The sequence below is a fragment of the Rana temporaria genome, chromosome 5 (assembly GCF_905171775.1).
Source record: "Rana temporaria chromosome 5, aRanTem1.1, whole genome shotgun sequence".
In the NCBI taxonomy this organism is placed as follows: domain Eukaryota; kingdom Metazoa; phylum Chordata; class Amphibia; order Anura; family Ranidae; genus Rana; species Rana temporaria.
The window spans coordinates 429,179,720-429,191,391 of NC_053493.1; positions in this window are offsets into that span (position 1 = coordinate 429,179,720).

Genomic DNA, 11,672 nt, shown 5'->3' on the forward strand with positions numbered 1-11,672 from the left:
CGCGGGGCGGATCAATACGGATGATCCCCGCTGAGCCGACAAACACACGCGGGGCGGATCAATACGGATGATCCCCGCTGAGCCGACGGACACACGCGGGGCGGATCAATACGGATGATCCCCGCTGAGCCGACGGACACACGCGGGGCGGATCAATACGGATGATCCCCGCCGAGCCGACGGACACACGCGGGGCGGATCAATACGGATGATCCCCGCCGAGCCGACGGACACACGCGGGGCGGATCAATACGGATGATCCCCGCTGAGCCGACAGACACACCCGGGGCGGATCTATACGGATGATCCCCGCCGAGCCGACGGACACACGCGGGGCGGATCAATACGGATGATCCCCGCTGAGCCGACGGACACACGCGGGGCGGATCAATACGGATGATCCCCGCCGAGCCGACGGACACACGCGGGGCGGATCAATACGGATGATCCCCACCGAGCCGACGGACACACACGGGGCGGATCAATACGGATGATCCCCACCGAGCCGACGGACACACACGGGGCGGATCAATACGGATGATCCCCGCTGAGCCGACGGACACACGCGGGGCGGATCAATACGGATGATCCCCACCGAGCCGACGGACACACGCGGGGCGGATCAATACGGATGATCCCCGCTGAGCCGACGGACACACGCGGGGCGGATCAATACGGATGATCCCCACCGAGCCGACGGACACACGCGGGGCGGATCAATACGGATGATCCCCGCCGAGCCGACGGACACACGCGGGGCGGATCAATACGGATGATCCCCGCTGAGCCGACGGACACACGCGGGGCGGATCAATACGGATGATCCCCGCCGAGCCGACGGACACACGCGGGGCGGATCAATACGGATGATCCCCGCTGAGCCGACGGACACACGCGGGGCGGATCAATACGGATGATCCCCGCCGAGCCGACGGACAAACGCGGGGCGGATCAATACGGATGATCCCCGCCGAGCCGACGGACACACGCGGGGCGGATCAATACGGATGATCCCCGCCGAGCCGACGGACACGCGGGGCGGATCAATACGGATGATCCCCGCTGAGCCGACAAACACACGCGGGGCGGATCAATACGGATGATCCCCGCCGAGCCGACAGACACACACGGGGCGGATCAATACGGATGATCCCCGCTGAGCCGACGGACACACGCGGGGCGGATCAATACGGATGATCCCCGCTGAGCCGACGGACACACGCGGGGCGGATCAATACGGATGATCCCCGCCGAGCCGACGGACACACACGGGGCGGATCAATACGGATGATCCCCGCCGAGCCGACGGACACACACGGGGCGGATCAATACGGATGATCCCCGCTGAGCCGACGGACACACACGGGGCGGATCAATACGGATGATCCCCGCCGAGCCGACGGACACACGCGGGGCTGATCAATACGGATGATCCCCGCCGAGCCGACGGACACACACGGGGCGGATCAATACGGATGATCCCCGCCGAGCCGACGGACACACACGGGGCGGATCAATACGGATGATCCCCGCTGAGCCGACAAACACACGGGGCGGATCAATACGGATGATCCCCGCTGAGCCGACGGACACACGCGGGGCGGATCAATACGGATGATCCCCGCTGAGCCGACGGACACACACGGGGCGGATCAATACGGATGATCCCCGCTGAGCTGACGGACACACGCGGGGCGGATCAATACGGATGATCCCCGCTGAGCCGACGGACACACACGGGGCGGATCAATACGGATGATCTCCGCCGAGCCGACGGACACACACGGGGCGGATCAATACGGATGATCCCCGCCGAGCCGACGGACACACGCGGGGCGGATCAATACGGATGATCCCCGCTGAGCCGACAAACACACGGGGCGGATCAATACGGATGATCCCCGCCGAGCCGACGGACACACACGGGGCGGATCAATACGGATGATCCCCGCTGAGCCGACGGACACACACGGGGCGGATCAATACGGATGATCCCCGCTGAGCCGACAAACACACGGGGCGGATCAATACGGATGATCCCCGCTGAGCCGACGGACACACGCGAGGCGGATCAATACGGATGATCCCCGCTGAGCCGACGGACACACGCGGGGCGGATCAATACGGATGATCCCCGCTGAGCCGACGGACACACACGGGGCGGATCAATACGGATGATCCCCGCTGAGCTGACGGACACACGCGGGGCGGATCAATACGGATGATCCCCGCTGAGCCGACGGACACACACGGGGCGGATCAATACGGATGATCTCCGCCGAGCCGACGGACACACACGGGGCGGATCAATACGGATGATCCCCGCCGAGCCGACGGACACACGCGGGGCGGATCAATACGGATGATCCCCGCTGAGCCGACAAACACACGGGGCGGATCAATACGGATGATCCCCGCCGAGCCGACGGACACACACGGGGCGGATCAATACGGATGATCCCCGCTGAGCCGACGGACACACACGGGGCGGATCAATACGGATGATCCCCGCCGAGCCGACGGACACACACGGGGCGGATCAATACGGATGATCCCCGCTGAGCCGACAAACACACGGGGCGGATCAATACGGATGATCCCCGCTGAGCTGACGGACACACGCGGGGCGGATCAATACGGATGATCCCCGCCGAGCCGACGGACACACCCGGGGCGGATCAATACGGATGATCCCCGCTGAGCCGACAAACACACGCGGGGCGGATCAATACGGATGATCCCCGCCGAGCCGACGGACACACGCGGGGCGGATCAATACGGATGATCCCCGCTGAGCCGACGGACACACGCGGGGCGGATCAATACGGATGATCCCCGCTGAGCCGACGGACACACGCGGGGCGGATCAATACGGATGATCCCCGCTGAGCCGACGGACACACGCGGGGCGGATCAATACGGATGATCCCCGCCGAGCCGACGGACACACGCGGGGCGGATCAATACGGATGATCCCCGCTGAGCCGACGGACACACGCGGGGCGGATCAATACGGATGATCCCCGCTGAGCCGACGGACACACGCGGGGCGGATCAATACGGATGATCCCCGCTGAGCCGACGGACACACGCGGGGCGGATCAATACGGATGATCCCCGCTGAGCCGACGGACACACGGGGCGGATCAATACGGATGATCCCCGCTGAGCCGACGGACACACGCGGGGCGGATCAATACGGATGATCCCCGCCGAGCCGACGGACACACGCGGGGCGGATCAATACAGATGATCCCCGCTGAGCCGACGGACACACGCGGGGCGGATCAATACGGATGATCCCCGCTGAGCCGACGGACACACGCGGGGCGGATCAATACGGATGATCCCCGCTGAGCCGACAAACACGCGGGGCGGATCAATACGGATGATCCCCGCTGAGCCGACGGACACACGCGGGGCGGATCAATACGGATGATCCCCGCTGAGCCGACAAACACACGGGGCGGATCAATACGGATGATCCCCACCGAGCCGACGGACACACGCGGGGCGGATCAATACGGATGATCCCCGCTGAGCCGACGGACACACACGGGGCGGATCAATACGGATGATCCCCGCTGAGCCGACAAACACACGGGGCGGATCAATACGGATGATCCCCGCTGAGCCGACAAACACGCGGGGCGGATCAATACGGATGATCCCCGCTGACTCAGAGATATGACGGCCGGACTCAGAGATACGACGGCCGGACTCAGAGATACGAGGGCCGGACTCAGAGATACGACGGCCGGACTCAGAGATACGACGGCCGGACTCAGAGATACGACGGCCGGACTCAGAGATACGACGGCCACACTCAGAGATACGACGGCCGGACTCAGAGATACGACGGCCGGACTCAGAGATACGACGGCCACACTCAGAGATACGACGGCCGGACTCAGAGATACGACGGCCGGACTCAGAGATACGACGGCCACACTCAGAGATACGACGGCCGGACTCAGAGATACGACGGCCGGACTCAGAGATACGACGGCCGGACTCAGAGATACGACGGCCGGACTCAGAGATACGACGGCCGCACTCAGAGATACGACGGCCGCACTCAGAGATACGAGGGCCGGACTCAGAGATACGACGGCCGGACTCAGAGATACTACGGCCGGACTCAGAGATACGAGGGCCGGACTCAGAGATACGACGGCCGGACTCAGAGATACGACGGCCACACTCAGAGATACTACGGCCGGACTCAGAGATACGAGGGCCGGACTCAGAGATACGACGGCCGGACTCAGAGATACGACGGGCCGGACTCAGAGATACGACTGAGCGCACTCAGAGATACGACGGCCGGACTCAGAGATACGACGGCCGGACTCAGAGATACGACCGGCCGGACTCAGAGATACGACGGCCGGACTCAGAGATACGACGGCCGGACTCAGAGATACGACGGCCGGACTCAGAGATACGACGGCCGGACTCAGAGATACGACGGCCGGACTCAGAGATACGACGGTCGGACTCAGAGATACGACGGCCGGACTCAGAGATACGACGGCGGTACTCAGAGATACGACGGCCGGACTCAGAGATACGACGGCCGGACTCAGAGATACGACGGCCGGACTCAGAGATACGACGGCCACACTCAGAGATACGACGGCCGGACTCAGAGATACGAGGGCCGGACTCAGAGATACGACGGCCGGACTCAGAGATACGAGGGCCGGACTCAGAGATACGAGGGACGGACTCAGAGATACGACGGCCGGACTCAGAGATACGAGGGCCGGACTCAGAGATACGACGGCCGGACTCAGAGATACGAGGGCCGGACTCAGAGATACGACGGCCGCACTCAGAGATACGACGGCCGGACTCAGAGATACGACGGCCGGACTCAGAGATACGACGGCCGGAACTCAGAGATACGACGGCCGGACTCAGAGATACGACGGCCGGACTCAGAGATACGACGGCCGCACTCAGAGATACGACGGCCGGACTCAGAGACACGACGGCCGCACTCAGAGATACGACGGCCGCACTCAGAGATACGAGGGCCGGACTCAGAGATACGACGGCCGGAACTCAGAGATACGACGGCCGGACTCAGAGATACGACGGCCGGACTCAGAGATACGACGGCCGCACTCAGAGATACGACGGCCGGAACTCAGAGATACGACGGCCGGACTCAGAGATACGACGGCCGGACTCAGAGATACGACGGCCGCACTCAGAGATACGACGGCCGGACTCAGAGACACGACGGCCGCACTCAGAGATACGACGGCCGGACTCAGAGATACGACGGACAGACTCAGAGATACGACGGCCGGACTCAGAGATACGACGGCCGGACTCAGAGACACGACGGCCGCACTCAGAGATACGACGGCCGCACTCAGAGATACGAGGGCCGGACTCAGAGATACGACGGCCGGAACTCAGAGATACGACGGCCGGACTCAGAGATACGACGGCCGGACTCAGAGATACGACGGCCGCACTCAGAGATACGACGGCCGGAACTCAGAGATACGACGGCCGGACTCAGAGATACGACGGCCGGACTCAGAGATACGACGGCCGCACTCAGAGATACGACGGCCGGACTCAGAGACACGACGGCCGCACTCAGAGATACGACGGCCGGACTCAGAGATACGACGGACAGACTCAGAGATACGACGGCCGGACTCAGAGATACGACGGCCGGACTCAGAGATACACCGGCGTATCTCTTTCTGAATCTGCCCATCTGTGTACATCGGGAGCTGTGCATCTGGTGCTCTTCTGACCACGTGTGTTTCCACATCTGACATTTCATCGTGGACAGCGAGCGAAGAAGAAATTCTGTGTGAAACTCGGCAGCTTTACCAAGATGGACTCTGCCACTGGAAGACAACGAGAGATCAGGAAGACCTTCAAGGAGCTCAGCCCAGAATGTCAGAATCGATCGGCATGATGATCGAAGGACTGGAAGCCTCGCTGGAAACTTGACGAATTTCAGCTTTCACACAGAATTTCAGCTTTCACACAGAATTTCAGCTTTCACATGCTTTGTTCTAACTCGCTGTCCATGAAATATCAGACGGGGGACGTGTGTGGTCAGGATAGCACCAGTTGCACAGCTCCTCCCGAAACTTGATACCACCTCATATATATTGCACATGGGCATTGGGGATGGGCATTGGGAGTGGGCATTGGGATGGGCATTGGAGGTGGGCATTGGAGGTGGGCATTGGAGGTGGGCATTGGAGGTGGGCATTGGGGGTGGGCATTGGGAGTGGGCATTGGAGGTGGGCATTGGAGGTGGGCATTGGGGGTGGGCATTGCGGGTGGGCATTGGGAGTGGGCATTGGAGGTGGGCATTGGGAGTGGGCATTGGGGGTGGGCATTGGGGGTGAGCATTGGAGGTGGGCATTGGGGGTGGGCATTGGGGGTGGGCATTGGGAGTGGGCATTGGAGGTGGGCATTGGGAGTGGGCATTGGGGGTGGGCATTGGGGGTGAGCATTGGAGGTGGGCATTGGGAGTGGGCATTGGGGGTGGGCATTGGAGGTGAGCATTGGAGGTGGGCATTGGAGGTGGGCATTGGGGGTGGGCATTGGGAGTGGGCATTGGAGGTGGGCATTGGGAGTGGGCATTGGGGGTGGGCATTGGGGGTGAGCATTGGAGGTGGGCATTGGAGGTGGGCATTGGGGGTGGGCATTGGGAGTGGGCATTGGAGGTGGGCATTGGGAGTGGGCATTGGGGGTGGGCATTGGAGGTGGGAATTGGAGGTGGGCATTGGGAGTGGGCATTGGAGGTGGGCATTGGGAGTGGGCATTGGAGGTGGGCATTGGGGGTGGGCATTGGGGGTGGGCATTGGGGATGGGCATTGGGGGTGGGCATTGGGAGTGGGCATTGGGAGTGGGCATTGGGAGTGGGCATTGGGGATGGGCATGCACAGTGGCTTAGGGTTGTTTCTTCGTTTTATGGTTTCATCTGGCATATCTCCTGGAGTGGCCTCCTCCGGCACGGATCCAGTCGCCGCGATGACATCACAGTGAATCTCGTCACCTCTTCATGAAGTGTGAAATCTCGGAGAGGATTAGGAAGTCATTATGGTTGGCAGACGGAGCGGATTGTACACAACGGGATTAGGAAGGTCTTATGAAATGTCATATAAATCTCAAGGAGAGAAGATTTCCACATTTCAGGTGTCGGCAGACGGATTTTATTGGCCTCTTATCATCACATGGAGAGAACTGAAGGGAATTCCCCTCCTCAGTAATCCCAACTCCGGACACTCCTCTGTGGGCGGGAGGAAGGAGCGCCGAGAACGTTGGGCGGATCGGATTTCTTCTTAGTGGTCAGTGGGACAGAGGAAGGTTCCGGGAAAATAAAGGACACGGCCAACATCACAGAGGAGAAATACGAGGACACGGCCACCATCACAGAGGAGAAATAAAAGGACACGGCCAACATGAGAGGAGAAATACGAGGACACGGCCAACATCACAGAGGAGAAATACGAGGACACGGCCACCATCACAGAGGAGAAATACAAGGACACGGCCAACATCACAGAGGAGAAATACAAGGACACGGCCAACATCACAGAGGAGAAATACGAGGACACGGCCAACATCACAGAGGAGAAATACGAGGACACGGCCAACATCACAGAGGAGAAATACAAGGACACGGCCAACATCACAGAGGAGAAATACGAGGACACGGCCAACATCACAGAGGAGAAATACGAGGACACGGCCAACATCACAGAGGAGAAATACGAGGACACGGCCAACATGGGAGGAGAAATACGAGGACACGGCCAACATGAGAGAGGAGAAATACGAGGACACGGCCAACATGAGAGAGGAGAAATACAAGGACACGGCCAACATAACAGAGGAGAAATACAAGGACACGGCCAACATCACAGAGGAGAAATACAAGGACACGGCCAACATAACAGAGGAGAAATACAAGGACACGGCCAACATCACAGAGGAGAAATACAAGGACACGGCCAACATCACAGAGGAGAAATACAAGGACACGGCCAACATGAGAGAGGAGAAATACGAGGACACGGCCAACATGAGAGGAGAAATACGAGGACACGGCCAACATCACAGAGGAGAAATACAAGGACAAGGCCAACATCACAGAGGAGAAATACGAGGACACGGCCAACATCACAGAGGAGAAATACGAGGACACGGCCAACATGGGAGGAGAAATACGAGGACACGGCCAACATCACAGAGGAGAAATACGAGGACACGGCCAACATCACAGAGGAGAAATACGAGGACACGGCCAACATGGGAGGAGAAATACGAGGACACGGCCAACATGAGAGAGGAGAAATACGAGGACACGGCCAACATGAGAGAGGAGAAATACAAGGACACGGCCAACATAACAGAGGAGAAATACAAGGACACGGCCAACATCACAGAGGAGAAATACAAGGACACGGCCAACATAACAGAGGAGAAATACAAGGACACGGCCAACATCACAGAGGAGAAATACAAGGACAAGGCCAACATCACAGAGGAGAAATACAAGGACACGGCCAACATGAGAGAGGAGAAATACGAGGACACGGCCAACATGAGAGGAGAAATACGAGGACACGGCCAACATCACAGAGGAGAAATACAAGGACAAGGCCAACATCACAGAGGAGAAATACAAGGACACGGCCAACATGAGAGGAGAAATACAAGGACACGGCCAACATCACAGAGGAGAAATACAAGGACACGGCCAACATGAGAGGAGAAATACGAGGACACGGCCAACATGAGAGGAGAAATACGAGGACACGGCCAACATCACAGAGGAGAAATACAAGGACACGGCCAACATCACAGAGGAGAAATACGAGGACACGGCCACCATCACAGAGGAGAAATAAAAGGACACGGCCAACATGAGAGAGGAGAAATACAAGGACACGGCCAACATCACAGAGGAGAAATACGAGGACACGGCCACCATCACAGAGGAGAAATACAAGGACACGGCCAACATCACAGAGGAGAAATACAAGGACACGGCCAACATCACAGAGGAGAAATACGAGGACACGGCCAACATGAGAGAGGAGAAATACGAGGACACGGCCAACATGAGAGAGGAGAAATACAAGGACACGGCCAACATCACAGAGGAGAAATACGAGGACACGGCCACCATCACAGAGGAGAAATACAAGGACACGGCCAACATCACAGAGGAGAAATACAAGGACACGGCCAACATCACAGAGGAGAAATACGAGGACACGGCCAACATCACAGAGGAGAAATAAAAGGACACGGCCAACATGAGAGGAGAAATACGAGGACACGGCCAACATGAGAGAGGAGAAATACGAGGACACGGCCAACATGAGAGAGGAGAAATACGAGGACACGGCCAACATGAGAGAGGAGAAATACGAGGACACGGCCAACATGAGAGGAGAAATACAAGGACACGGCCAACATAACAGAGGAGAAATACAAGGACACGGCCAACATCACAGAGGAGAAATACAAGGACAAGGCCAACATCACAGAGGAGAAATACAAGGACACGGCCAACATGAGAGAGGAGAAATACGAGGACACGGCCAACATGAGAGGAGAAATACGAGGACACGGCCAACATCACAGAGGAGAAATACAAGGACACGGCCAACATCACAGAGGAGAAATACGAGGACACGGCCAACATGAGAGGAGAAATACGAGGACACGGCCAACATCACAGAGGAGAAATACAAGGACACGGCCAACATCACAGAGGAGAAATACGAGGACACGGCCAACATGAGAGGAGAAATACAAGGACACGGCCAACATCACAGAGGAGAAATAAAAGGACACGGCCAACATGAGAGGAGAAATACGAGGACACGGCCAACATGAGAGAGGAGAAATACGAGGACACGGCCAACATCACAGAGGAGAAATACGAGGACACGGCCAACATGAGAGGAGAAATACGAGGACACGGCCAACATCACAGAGGAGAAATACGAGGACACGGCCAACATGAGAGGAGAAATACGAGGACACGGCCAACATGAGAGAGGAGAAATACGAGGACACGGCCAACATCACAGAGGAGAAATACGAGGACACGGCCAACATGAGAGAGGAGAAATACAAGGACACGGCCAACATGAGAGGAGAAATACGAGGACACGGCCAACATCACAGAGGAGAAATACAAGGACACGGCCAACATGAGAGGAGAAATACGAGGACACGGCCAACATGGGAGAGGAGAAATACGAGGACACGGCCAACATCACAGAGGAGAAATACAAGGACACGGCCAACATGAGAGAGGAGAAATACGAGGACACGGCCAACATGAGAGGAGAAATACAAGGACACGGCCAACATGAGAGAGGAGAAATACGAGGACACGGCCAACATGAGAGAGGAGAAATACGAGGACACGGCCAACATGAGAGGAGAAATACAAGGACACGGCCAACATGAGAGGAGAAATACAAGGACACGGCCAACATGAGAGAGGAGAAATACGAGGACACGGCCAACATAACAGAGGAGAAATACAAGGACACGGCCAACATGAGAGAGGAGAAATACGAGGACACGGCCAACATGAGAGGAGAAATACGAGGACACGGCCAACATGAGAGGAGAAATACGAGGACACGGCCAACATGAGAGAGGAGAAATACGAGGACACGGCCAACATAACAGAGGAGAAATACAAGGACACGGCCAACATGAGAGAGGAGAAATACGAGGACACGGCCAACATGAGAGGAGAAATACGAGGACACGGCCAACATGAGAGGAGAAATACGAGGACACGGCCAACATGAGAGGAGAAATACGAGGACACGGCCAACATGAGAGGAGAAATACAAGGACACGGCCAACATCACAGAGGAGAAATACATGGACACGGCCAACATCACAGAGGAGAAATACAAGGACACGGCCAACATCACAGAGGAGAAATACAAGGACACGGCCAACATGAGAGGAGAAATACGAGGACACGGCCAACATGAGAGGAGAAATACAAGGACACGGCCAACATCACAGAGGAGAAATACAAGGACAAGGCCAACATCACAGAGGAGAAATACAAGGACACGGCCAACATGAGAGAGGAGAAATACGAGGACACGGCCAACATGGGAGAGGAGAAATACAAGGACACGGCCAACATGAGAGAGGAGAAATACGAGGACACGGCCAACATCACAGAGGAGAAATACGAGGACACGGCCAACATGAGAGGAGAAATACAAGGACACGGCCAACATCACAGAGGAGAAATACGAGGACACGGCCAACATGGGAGAGGAGAAATTCAAGGACACGGCCAACATGAGAGAGGAGAAATACGAGGACACGGCCAACATCACAGAGGAGAAATACGAGGACACGGCCAACATGAGAGGAGAAATACAAGGACACGGCCAACATCACAGAGGAGAAATACAAGGACACGGCCAACATGAGAGGAGAAATACAAGGACACGGCCAACATCACAGAGGAGAAATACGAGGACACGGCCAACATGAGAGAGGAGAAATACAAGGACACGGCCAACATGAGAGAGGAGAAATACAAGGACACGGCCAACATGAGAGAGGAGAAATACGAGGACACGGCCAACATGAGAGGAGAAATACAAGGACACGGCCAA